The sequence below is a fragment of the Drosophila guanche genome, unplaced genomic scaffold (genome assembly GCF_900245975.1).
Source record: "Drosophila guanche unplaced genomic scaffold, DGUA_6, whole genome shotgun sequence".
In the NCBI taxonomy this organism is placed as follows: Eukaryota; Metazoa; Arthropoda; class Insecta; order Diptera; family Drosophilidae; genus Drosophila; species Drosophila guanche.
Genome location: NW_022995748.1, coordinates 3276642 through 3289184, shown reverse-complemented (window position 1 = coordinate 3289184; position 12543 = coordinate 3276642).

Here is a 12543-nt window from a genome sequence, read left to right as displayed (position 1 = left end):
TTGGCAGAAGGTTTCTCTTCTCTTCTTTTCTTTTCTTTTTGTTTTGTTTTTTGTTTGTTGCACACAGATCGATTTACAATTGAGGCTTACGAACGCGTTCAATGGCACAGCAAAGCACTGCTTAAACGATCGATCCAAGGGGTCAACGTCGTCGTTGTCTCTGGTCTCTCTCATCTCTCTGGTGTGTTGCGTGCTAATCTGTTGTGTCGATAAGCGCCAGCCCTGTCCCCCTCCGAGCAACCCTGCATCCATAGTCCCAGACCCCAGTCCTCAGTCGCAGCCATAGTCTCTCATTTGCATTCCATTGACAGGGAATGTGCTGTGTAATATGGAATAACTTTTAATCTTAACAAATACCAAGGGAATCTCTCTCGCTGTCAAACGTAAGGGAAGCTGCAGCCAAAGGGGTTGTGGGCTGTATCCATTTCGTTACGCATATCTACAAGGATCATCTATCACGGATATCTATCATCTATCAGTGACGAAATTCTTGTTTTTCCAAGCGAGTAAGGTTTCCTTTCCTTGAAATTCCTCGAATTTGTAGACAGTTTCCCTAGACCAAAGTTCAAGGTTTCTAGATATTTAATTCGAAGAATTTCAGTATGTAATTTCTGCTGGTCAGTCTTTGCATAATAACGTCAGTTTCTGCATTTTTAAGATTCGGTTTTTAGGTATTTCTCTTACAAATAATTAAATTTGAAGTACAAGTAGAACAGGAATATTGTTCAACTAAAAGGGAGAGGAGTTCCATCAAAAGCGTTTTCCCATGCTCGATCCACAAGAGAAAACAATTTTTAATCAATTCTTCCTCTACTTCATTCTCATTAATTCTGGTAACGTTGTTACATAGTTCTGTCCGTATATCCGTAACTCAGAGAAATAATTAATTATTAATTCTACAGGAAAACAAACATCTAGAAAATTAAATTTCCAATTAGAAGATTTGTGTGCTAAATTTATAGATAAAAAGGGGCCATAGAAATAAGCTGAAGCTAAACCCAAAAGCTGGAGACACAGAGATAAATTCTCATTTGAGATTGTCATTTGTTCAAAGACTTATAGGAATTGTGGGGAAACCCACAACATGATGCAGCCAGATGCTATTTTCTATCTATCTATCATCTATCTATCAACTATCTTATACCAATCCATCGTTCTACATCCATTTACATCTGTTCACCTTTGCTTATTTTTTGTTTTGGGGTTTCCCTGCATTTATATCTCTTCTGTTTCCCCAACTTTTCCCTCTTGCATTTCCCGAGAAAGATTTTTTAAAGCCGCACTAAGCGCTTTAAGCAGAAGCACTTAAAATATGGCCAGGCCATATAGAACGAGCAGGAATGAGCGGGAAAATGGAAGGACGGACGCCAGCAATCCCCCAAACATGTACAAAAACGAGTATGTGCGGCAGATACTAGATACATCCATGTACATATATTCATATAAATGTATGTATATATGTACATATGTAGGATTTGCGAGACTGCTGCTGCTGCTGATGCTGCAGTTTCCAGTCCACAGGCAGCAGAAAGTAGCAACGTTTGCTCAGGTCAGAGCATGCAGCGAGCAGAAGCAGAGCCAGCAGCAGCAGCACTCTGTGTGGCATGTGACTCAAAAGAGGCGGTTGCGGGTGGCACTCGAGTGATGTATGAAAATGCAGTCCCAGCAGAGCCCAGAGACAGAGAGAGAGAGAGAGAGAGCGAGTGCCCGGCATGCGCACTGGAGGTGCCATAGAAAAATCAATTCAGCTAAAAGTCCGCCCGGTTTTAGGGGCCATAACGTGAACACTTGCACGGTGCAGGGTAGCGGCAGCCCCAGCAACATTTGTTGCGCCATTTCGACCACACTAGGGTCCTCCACCTCCGTGTGTGGGTGGGAGTGGAGTGGCGGAGCAGCGAAGTAATGCTGCAGAGAGGCGGGCAGAGAGCTTTTGGGGCGTCTGTAAATTGCATTACTGTCATGTTTCTGTGTGTTTGTGTGTGTGTTGGGAGGGAGGGAGCTCAAACCGCACACCGCACACGCCTTATGTAATACATAAGAAGCAGCAGCATCAGAAGGAGCTGCGCTCCAACCCCATCTCCTGTCGCTTTTGTGCTCGCAAAAAGTTTCTCACCGAACGTCCTTGTTTGAGGTTATTTCTGTGTATATTTCGAATGGGTGGATGGGCTGTAGATGGGTTTTGGTGGGGCAGGAATCCCTTCAGTACATAGCATAACACACACACACACCAACAGCACTACCCACACAGTTGTGTGTGTGTATACAGAGTGAAGAAATTCCTGAAATCCTTTTTTTAGCCTTTCATTCAATCATTGTTGGGCGGCGTCACTGGGCAACATCCTGCCTCCCCGTGTTCTGCGGGAAAGGACTGCAGTCAAAGTAATTTCAGGGGAAGCGAATTCCCTGGCTGGTGTGCTCCTGCAGGGCGTGAAATTTATCAACATCAGGAGCTGCAGGCAGCAGCAGCATCCATATCCATCCTGGCAGACCCATTGGAGCCTCGCACAAAGTTGAAGGACACGGGAATGACAGGACATGAGGACGTACAAATGGCTATTCTGTAGCAAAGGAATTAGATAAAAGAGCCAACCCCACACACGTCGAAGGCAAAAGACACAGAGGAAGAGAAAAGGAGACTTGCCCCAAAGGTTTAAACTTTTTCCCTAAAACGCAGCCCCTCTGGGAGGGAAGGTAAATTACTGGAATTGCTCGAATTTGTTGGCAAAATGTCTGATACGCACAGAAGGATAAGCAACAAAACTTATTAAATGCAAAGAGCCCCTGGAGCAAAACGGCAGATTAGGGAATAAATAAAGACAAAAGAAAAAGGAAATCTAATGGCTGATAATGATTGCTTAAAAGCTTTGCTAGTGCTTGGATGTGCGACGAAATCCATTACATTACATTACATTTATTCTGTGCTAAGATATTTTCATAGTTAAAGCAGATGTTGGAGTAGAAGTTCCTGCTCTATAACCTTTATTGAATCTTAAGCTCCACCTAAAAGCATCTCCAGAATGGACCACTCTTATTCTTAATCTATACAGAGAAATCCCCATTGCATTCCACATACATATTAAATTCGACTTAATTCCCAAAACGGATTCCAGCTGCATCTGATTTTGTTTCTGACTGCCCAAGCTCTGGTCTCTCCCTCTCTAAGGACCTGCACTTAAATTTGTTTCATTATTTTCGTGGCGCAAATCCGGCATGTACAATGTACGAACATTTTACATAATGCGATGCGCACTTAAAGCCTTGGGCCGCAGGACATGGCAGGGCATTTGGCATTGCAGTCGTCGCTCTGCCACAGAAGAAGTTGCAGCTGGCAGAGGCTTTAAAATTATATAAAATCCCCAGAGGAGCAGAGTAACACAGGGATACAGAGAGGATACAGGGAGAGAGATACAGATACAGCAGCAGCCAGTGGGTGGCGGCTGGTGGCGCCCATGGCTCGTTGTTGCGGATGCAGGATCCTCTCTCTCTCTCTCTGTGCGCTCTCTGCTTATTATTAACTTCAACGGGGACGACCTCAATTAAAGAGACGTCGTTCGTGTGGCAGTTGCAAGTTCCTGCGCCTGTATGGGTGTCTGCGACAAAGTCAGAGGGCAAAGTTGAACAAAAGTTTAAGCCAGGAAAACGACAAAAAGGGGAGAGAACGAGAGAGAATTGACGCAGAGCTGCTGGCAGACCCAGACCATTCCAGCCAACCTTCGAGCCCTGGCAAAGTGACGCAACCGGAAGTGGGTGGCTGACAAGAGACTGAAGTGAGGAGGGGCAGGCCCGGCTCCTAGTATTGAATGAAAAATGTATGCGAGACAGCCAGGGGGAGCTTAGGAGGGGCTCAGCGTTGTTGTCGCTGCTGCCTGCCTGCTACTGCGTTGTAGTTATTCCACATACAAGAAGAGAGCTCTGCTCACCGACAGAGAGAGAGAGGAGCCTAGAGAGCGTTAGCGCAGGCGCCTCCTAAAATTCCTGTACATGAACAAGGAAATGTAAATGCCACATGAATGGGTGGGGTATTACATAGTCGAATACATAATGTTATGGGGGACACCGTTATCTTTCATGTCCTGTGGTGTCCACCCACAGCCGCGGGCTAAAAATAAACAACAACAACAGCGGCAGCGGCAGCGGCAGCGGCAGCAGCAGGACAGAAGCTCGCAATAATAAAAACAGCAAAACAAGCAGCATAAATTGCAGCAGCAGTAGCTGTAGAAGAAGCAGTGCAAAGCAGTGTAGAACGGGAACTTCAAGAGAGCAAGCAGTACGCAGGGGAGAACACAGCCAAAAGACGAGAATAGCTAAAGAAAAGTGGACTACAGGCAGGCAGGCAGACACCAGCTAACATCATCTATGCCTAGTGCCAGTGCCACTCCCCCAAGCTTCTTCTTTTCGCTCAAACTCTAACCTTAGATGCGATTACTGTGCCCCTGTCTCTGCCTCTCTGGTTGCTGGCTTAAAACGAGGTCGTGCAAATGGAAAATGAAAGCAGTTCGACGAAGACTAAGCGACGCCATGTTGGTTTTCAACGGGATAAGGGATACGGGACACAGGACACAGGACACAGGACACACCAAACGCAGGACGCAGTAAGCAGCTACAGGGACAGCGACTGAGGCAGAATCGCACTAGCAGCGGAAATTCTACCTCTCTTTGGTTGTGTCTCTCTCTCTGTCTCTCTACTGCACTAACTAATGCCGCCAATATAAATTCACATCATTGTTGTTGTTTTTAACTGCTGCTGCCTGTGCTGCTGCTCCCTGCCATTGCTGCAGTTGCCCCTCCTGTGTGCAGCAGCAGAAGCTACTAATGAAGCTTTTGCAACAAGAACAATGTCAGCTGAAATTTTGTGCACGGCTTTGGGAGTGGCTTTAAAATACACACACACACACACACACACACACACACACACACACACACACACGCACTATGTGCAGAAAAATGGACAGAACAAAATAAAAACTGTACTTGGTGGAGCTTTATGGAAGTAGTGGGAAAACGTTGTAGGAAAAGCTATAGCAGCACATTTGGTATAAGAAGCTGTAAAAGTTGTGGAATATTCATAAACAGTAGAAGAAGCAGTAGAAGTAGTCGATAGAAGTAGCTTCAGAATTGGTAGAGGGTGGGCAGTAAGCAGCTGTAGAATGTGGAGCCAATGGATTGGTATTGGCAGCCAGGGAAGAATCTGCAGAAGAATCAGTGGAAACTCCTGAAGCAATACACAAACACGTAAGAAAAGCAGGAGAAAACCCCAGTAAAAGCAGCATCAGAGGAAGATGTTAAACAAGCAGTAAAAGAAAACATCAGAAGACATAATGGAAGCTGTTAAAAGAGAACTCAGAGAACAGTGTAATGGCATTTAGCATTAGTTCGAGTGGCTGTAACACTAGTGGAGGAGGTGCCAAAGCAGACGCAGAAGAAGAAAGAGCACACGCAGGCCAGAAAGCAGTGCAGGAGAGAGCAAAAGAGGACAATCGTTTTCATTGCCTACTTTTGAGCGCGTGTGCAAATTACCAAGAGACAGCACAGCAAGGAGCAGAAACAGTGCCAAGGAGGAGGCAGAAGAACATTCACAAAGAAGATGAGCAGAACCAGCATGGAGAAGGATGAGCAAAAACAGGAGATTGAGCAGCAGAACGAGGCAGAAACAGGAGATGGACTTGCAAGAGCAAGACCACGAAGCAGCACCAAGCCGGAGCAGGAAGCCGGAGATGAAGAAGCGCTCCAGAGACTTAAAAAGGATTGTATGGGTGTGTTTCTGCCATTGCCACTTCCTCTCCCCGCGCAACAAATGCAAAGTAATTAAATTACAACAAATGGAATATGTATTCCATCTGTACGTGGACCGTGTACGTGTGCATGAATTTATTCCTCCTGGGGTAGTCGAGAACTTAATGGAAATGGATGGCATACGAAAGTCGAGAATAAAGTTTCAAATGCCAGCAACTGCTAGAGCATAATTTTCTTTTAGCATTGCAAATGGAATTAATGAAATTCAAAGGGGGGCTATGTAAAAGCATCAAAATAAATGGCAAAGTCGAGCAAATAGTACAGCTCTAAGGGATAGGAAGTAACAATTTGTAGATATTTAATATGTAACCATGAAACAAGGTACGGAAAAAATACTACATCGTTGGGAAAAATACTACAAATGACAACAATTTGTAGGTACATTTTGTTAGCATAGTTTTATGGGTCCCATAAAGAGGTTTCAGAATGAATTACAGGATTGTGGGATATTAATCTGAAGGTTAGCGTTAGCTGGTTGTTGTAGAAGGCATTTCTTTGGTTTCAAACACGCACAGAAAAAAGTATTATAACAAGATTTAGTAGCTGGAGGCACTCCACTAATCAGTTTAATTAAAACTCAATCAGAAAAGATCAAAAAGATCAAAACTAGTGTATCTACATGTGATTAGTTTCGTAAAGAGTTTAACAATTTAATTCGAATTATATGTAAAAGTACTCTAAATGGTAATTCAAACTCTTTCTGCTTCTATTCCCTACATTAAATTCGCATTTTCAATCAAATTCTCTCCCTCAAATATGCACTCATCCAATCCCGCATTTGGTCCATCTCCCAAGCGAGTACTTAATTTAGCAAAACTCTGAACCAATTAGCAAAAATTTTAAATCAGCTTAAATACAAATTTAAGGCAGGCAGATAGACAGACAGACATGGAGAGCATTCCCAACCAAATGGCTCCACGGAAACCTGACCGCGTGGCACGCTTAAAAGCCACATTATCATCATCATCATCCAAATGGCAAATGCCACATGCCACATCCACACAACATTTACATTTGTCCTGGTCTCCTACTAATTTGTTTAGTCGTACATTTAAAATGAATTCAATGAGCTGCACAGCCACGAATGGGGGATATGGCAAATGGAAAATGGGAAATGGAAAATGGAAAACTCTCTCAGGCCACGTAACTTTGTTTGTGGCAAAGCGAATCAAGTGAAAACAGAGCAAAGCCAGAGCCCAAATGAGCTGAAAATGCAATTACACATAAGAGGATGAAGATACGCAAAGACACAAAATGCATATACATAATCACACACAGTACATATGTACATGTACAGTAAATATGTAGTTACAGATACATGGATATTATATGCACACATAATCAGTTATTTTCGATGGAGGGTGGCGGCAGGTGGCAGGTGGCAGAGCCTCAATGGGGCGTAAAACGTTGACAATTTAATTAGAATTGATTTTTCGATCAATAATTTCCAGGGAAATTCACAGTTGCAATTGACGTGTGTGTGTGTGTGTGTGTGTGTGTGTGTGTGCATATCGATGGATGGTTATATAATACACACAGCTACAGCTGGGGTGGTAGAGATACAATTTTGGGAGCAGGAGCATTCATCAGTGTGTGAAATTGAATTGCATTGCCCATTGCCCCCAACCCATAAATGTGCCCGTTCCTTCTCAACACACAATTTAATGAGCAATATTTCTCCTACATATATATTTCCCTCCCTACATATATCTCTCCCCAGCATATCTCTGCTCTCTTTCTGCTGCAAAGCAATGAAGCATTTCCACATGAAGATTGATTATGGCTCAAGTTTTTGCCTCCCCTTCTCTGCATTTTCCTTCCTTTTTAATGCATTTTGCAATTTATTTCAATGCATCGAAAAGGATGCTGGGACACGCCCAAATGGCAGAGAAGAAAAGCAGACGCAGGACGAGCTGTGAGTGTGCAACCACAGCCAGCAGGACAGCAGGACAGCAGGACAGCAGCAGCAGGGCAGGCGGCAGTGGGCAGAGACAGGGCCAGTATCCTGGCAATGGCTGGGCGATAAATAAGGAAAACTGAAAGAGAAAGAGAAAGAGAAAGAGAGAGCAAAACCAAAAGGGTTTTTACCCATCTCATTCACTCATTTGCAATGGTTTGTGGCAAATGGATTCTTGGATGTGGAAACATTATTAATGATGAGCTTTGGGCGCTTTTTGTGGACAGATAACCGCAGAGATGTATCGATCGGGATGCGTTTTGTGCATAAATATCTGAGAGATGGATGGATCGTTTAACGTTTTGTTGGTTGTGGATTTACTGGGAAAAATTCTGCTGCCATTTTCCATTTATAAATGAATTGCGTACAATAATAATATTTCTTATGTACTCCTTATCTTTCGCTGCAGAAATGAGTTATTTTTAGGCAACACTTCATTGTTTTATTACTTCGAAATTGACATTATTGCTGAGCATAGGCTGCACTCTCGAGAGTCTGCACTGTTTGCGCTGCACTTGTGAGGAAAAGCCTTTGGATATTACGCTGGCCTTAACCACATTGCAATTGGAATTTTCGGCACAACTCAGGGGCGAGGCAGGAACCACAGAGCTGGAGACAGAGAGAAAGGACAAGTACTCTGGCTGGCCGCAATTTTGCGGTCATCCTTCATTGCTTCCATCTCCTCAATTGTGGTCATCAGCCGAAGTACAAAACTCTCTGGGCACATCCACAAATTGGTATTCAAACTCTTGTACATCGCACCGAGTGTCGTCGTTATGGTTGGACATCGAAAAAGTTTGAGAAAATGCATTTTATGGCCACCATTTCCCGCAAACTCCGAACCCAAGCCCAAGCACAAACTAGAAAACCAAAACCCACAGAGAAAAAATAAAGAAAGAAAGTTTATTTGCAAGTGCCAATGATTAAGATGCCCTGCAAGGATGTGATTACTTGGATTGAGGCTTCAAATGCCAAAGGAAATTCTTGTATTTATTTTTCACCCTTCAGCATTATTTAATTTTAATTTAAATTCAAACAAATCAAAGTATACGCTGGCACCACGCTAAATGAACAGACAAGCAGCAGCAATCCTTTTGTGCTCTTCTGCAAAGGAAAAAAACTTACTTCGAACTTCAAATGGTATACCCAAAGGGCGTGGCACTTCGTATATAGAAACCGATTTTTTTGTTATTTGCATATTTAATTAAATTGAATTTTATCCACTGGAAAAGGCAACGCATGTCCATTCATATGGGATTTACATATTTTAATTGAAAAACCAAAAACCAAAAACCAAAACCAAATAAAAACCAGAAAAAAGTTAGAGACCAATGGGAGGGCCGTGGAAAGCCCTTTGCCAAAGCCCCCGCCTGTATCTGCCTGTTATGTCTGTCTATGTACATTGCTGTGTAATATATATAGAAAAACCTTTTCAATATAAATTGGCACAGCCACATGTCAATTCACATGTCCATTTTGAGGCATTATTTAAACTGACATTTTCCGCGAACTTTTCCAATTTAATCTTTTTCTCTTTCGCACTCTGTGTCGCTGTGTCGCTCTGGCGCTTTTGTTGTTGTTTTATTTTTCGCTGCTGGTCAAAAGGCAAAAGCAACAACTAATCAGCAAGCGGCCGGCTATGCACTGAGAGAAAATAAGCAAATATTGAATGAGATTTGCAAATAGTGGAGCCACCTGAACTATTTGGGATTCCCCTCAAAGAGTGAGTCATCTTTTTTTTGTTTTGCCTTTTGTTGTTTTTTCTGGTACGTTTATCTGTTTATCCGTCTGTCTATAATTATATCAGTTCTTGAATCATTTATATGTCAATATTTGTCCAAATGTATAACTCCACAAACAGCAGCAGAAGCTGATGATTCAGTTGTTCTTTACTCTGCAATGGCAGATGCTTCCAATGAAGTGCAGATTTGTACATTAAATGCGGTAGAAAGTAAACGAGATATTCTGGTACCATATTTATCCCACAAACTTCTGAACAGAACAGGAAAAACCTTTATTTTCAAGCTGAAGTTACAGTTCGTTTCTCTTGTCATTTTTTAAGTATTAATTTTTCATATCTAATGATTTTATAGCTTTCTATCGAGGAGCTCAAAGCTACAATTGCTATTTAATTTCAAAAGTTCATTGACTTTTAGTGTTTTCATCCATAACTTTGCTCAAATGCATGGAAATCCATTAAAATCAATCGACAGATTGCACGGATCATGAATGTATCACAAAAATCCATTAAACCATTGATATTCATACCATTTCCACAGCACGAGTTTCTGTTTATTTAGTGGCAATAATTAACTAATATTACGAATTTAATTGCCACTTTTAACGCTTTAACGTAGTTTTATTACTGCCAAATGCTTGCATATTTTATGGTTTGGCTAAAAAGTAATTTCAAAATGAGCATTTAACGATTTCCGGTCCAACGCTGCAAGATTTTTCGCTCAGTGCCGCTTGTGACATTTTCAGGTTAATGCAATTTTCCTTTTGCTCGTTTTCTCGTTTGCCCGTTTTGCCCATTTTCCAACATTTTTCCAATTTTCAGCTGTTGAATTTTGAATGCAACTGTTAGTATTACAGGTACTTTTACAGCTCCAGTTATTACATATACATATTTGTATGTACAAATGTACATATCTATGTACTATATGTAGCTCTTCTTTCTGTCTCTCGATCTGAGTCTTCATTGTGATTCATTTTCTTACATATTTGTCACAGGCATCGCCAGCGCTTTTAGTCATAGAACCCCTTAAACTATCGATTTATTTTGTTTCTAGGGTATCTCAAGCAGCGTCTTGCCCCCAAACTATATTTTGTTTTTGTGAAAATATTTGTTATTTGCGAAATATTTGTTGGCTAACGAATAGCTGTGGGCAAGGGGGAGCGGTCTAGTAATTTTGTAGACCAGACACCAAGCAACGCCCCCGCATGTCGACGCGAGTCATACGAGTATGTCCGGCAGTGTCTGTGTCTGTGCCTGTGTCTGTGCCTGCCTTTTCGACAATAGAAAAACGCCAGAAATAATAGCAACAAAGTCTCTGGCTTGCCGCCTGTCAATTATTCAAATATTTTGCACACACACACACACACTCATACACTCATTTAGTCAGTCATTCATTTGTTTTGCGTTGGCCTCTGCCCATAGGATTTCCTCATAGGATTTTTGTTTGCGAACACAAAATTTACATACGCATTTGTATTTCTTTGGTTTGCAGTTACTGTCTGCAGTCAGTGTGTTGCAGCAGCAGCAGCAGCAAATGCATTGCGTAAGCCTAGAGGAGTACGGGCAAATGGGTTAAAAGCCAAACTACAATCAAAAAATCCACACACTTTGCTCGATTTTTCGACAGTCTTTGCTGTGGTGTGCTGGGCTTTTACCCACTTTTCTCTGAGCTTTTCCTAGTTTTTGCTTTGTGCTCCCCCCTTTTCTCGCTGTGTCTTTGATCATTTCGTATCTGTGGCTCGTATCTGTGGCACCATCTAAACCATGTTTGACAGCAGCTGTCACACAGGTGATGCAGGCCACTGACAAGACATAAAAAATTGAATTTCAACAGAGAAAAAGAGCTGCGAGCAGGACTGATGGGAGGGAGTGGCGAGGGAAATCGAAGGGAGCTTGCGATGGGTTGTGGGTTGCATGACAGAAGATTGAAGGTATTTAGGGGCAAGATTGAAAGCAATTTCCATAGACATTAAGAGGAATTTTCGACAGTGCTTGTGGGAAGAATGATAAGAGAGAGGTTAAAGAAGCTACGACCAGAGTTAGAAGAGAAGGTAACGATGCAGATGGAAGAAAGATATGACAGAGAGTTGGCACTGTTATAAAAGAGAATTTACAGACACATTTAGAGGTTTTTTGTATGAAGATTGTATGAAATGTCTCGCAAGTTACGACACCTATTGGTAGGCATTTGTAAGAAGGCAACCAACATTCCTGCACTCATTAGTTAAAGCATTGAAGGGGCATTGCACGAACCATTGAATGTTGCAGCGAACGTGGTTCAAGCGAAACATTGACAAAGTCATTGACTGTAAATTGAATTTCTGTTTTTGGACTGCAATAAAGAGACAACGCCCACCCACACACAGCAGACACACACCAGTTGCAGACCCTCAAGAGACTGTAGTCCAAAGTGCATTCAATTCGAGGTTCAATGTGATTTTCAGATATGGATTTGCTTGTGGGCGTGTGGGATAAGAGGTCAAGTCAAACGAATTTCAAATTTTGTGTGTGTGGGGCGAAGGTCTTGAAGCTACAACATCGAATAGAAAGCTCAACAAAAAATATACAATAAATACGTGCACAATATGCAGTCGGATAAGTGTGTAAAATAAATCTATTTAAGTAGGAGTAAAGTTGATACAAAGAGCCGCAGGAATTGGCTCCTTCAAGCTCTTTTAATGAACCCCAAAATGATTTCCAACAACTAAAATGTTTAACCGTAGTTGGGAGTTTCAGGACCTAGTTTCAGGCGGAAACTCTAGGCACTGGAAATATTTCAAGACTTTACAGCTGCCGATAGAGAAATCTTTGTTGGCAGCAGTGCAATGAAATTGCACCCAATCTGTGCTCAAATAATGAAAACATATGGCACTTCAGACTCCCCACTATCCCTGCACTTTCTCTTCCCTTTTCCAGCCACTCTCCTGTACTCCATCGTCCATTAAAAACTGCAGTTGTCAGAAGGGAAACACTTTTTGTTGTTCCTCAACTTTCAGGGCACATTTTACTCCGCAGACTAATGAGCAGGCGTGAAGGGGGGGGGGGGGGGGGGGGG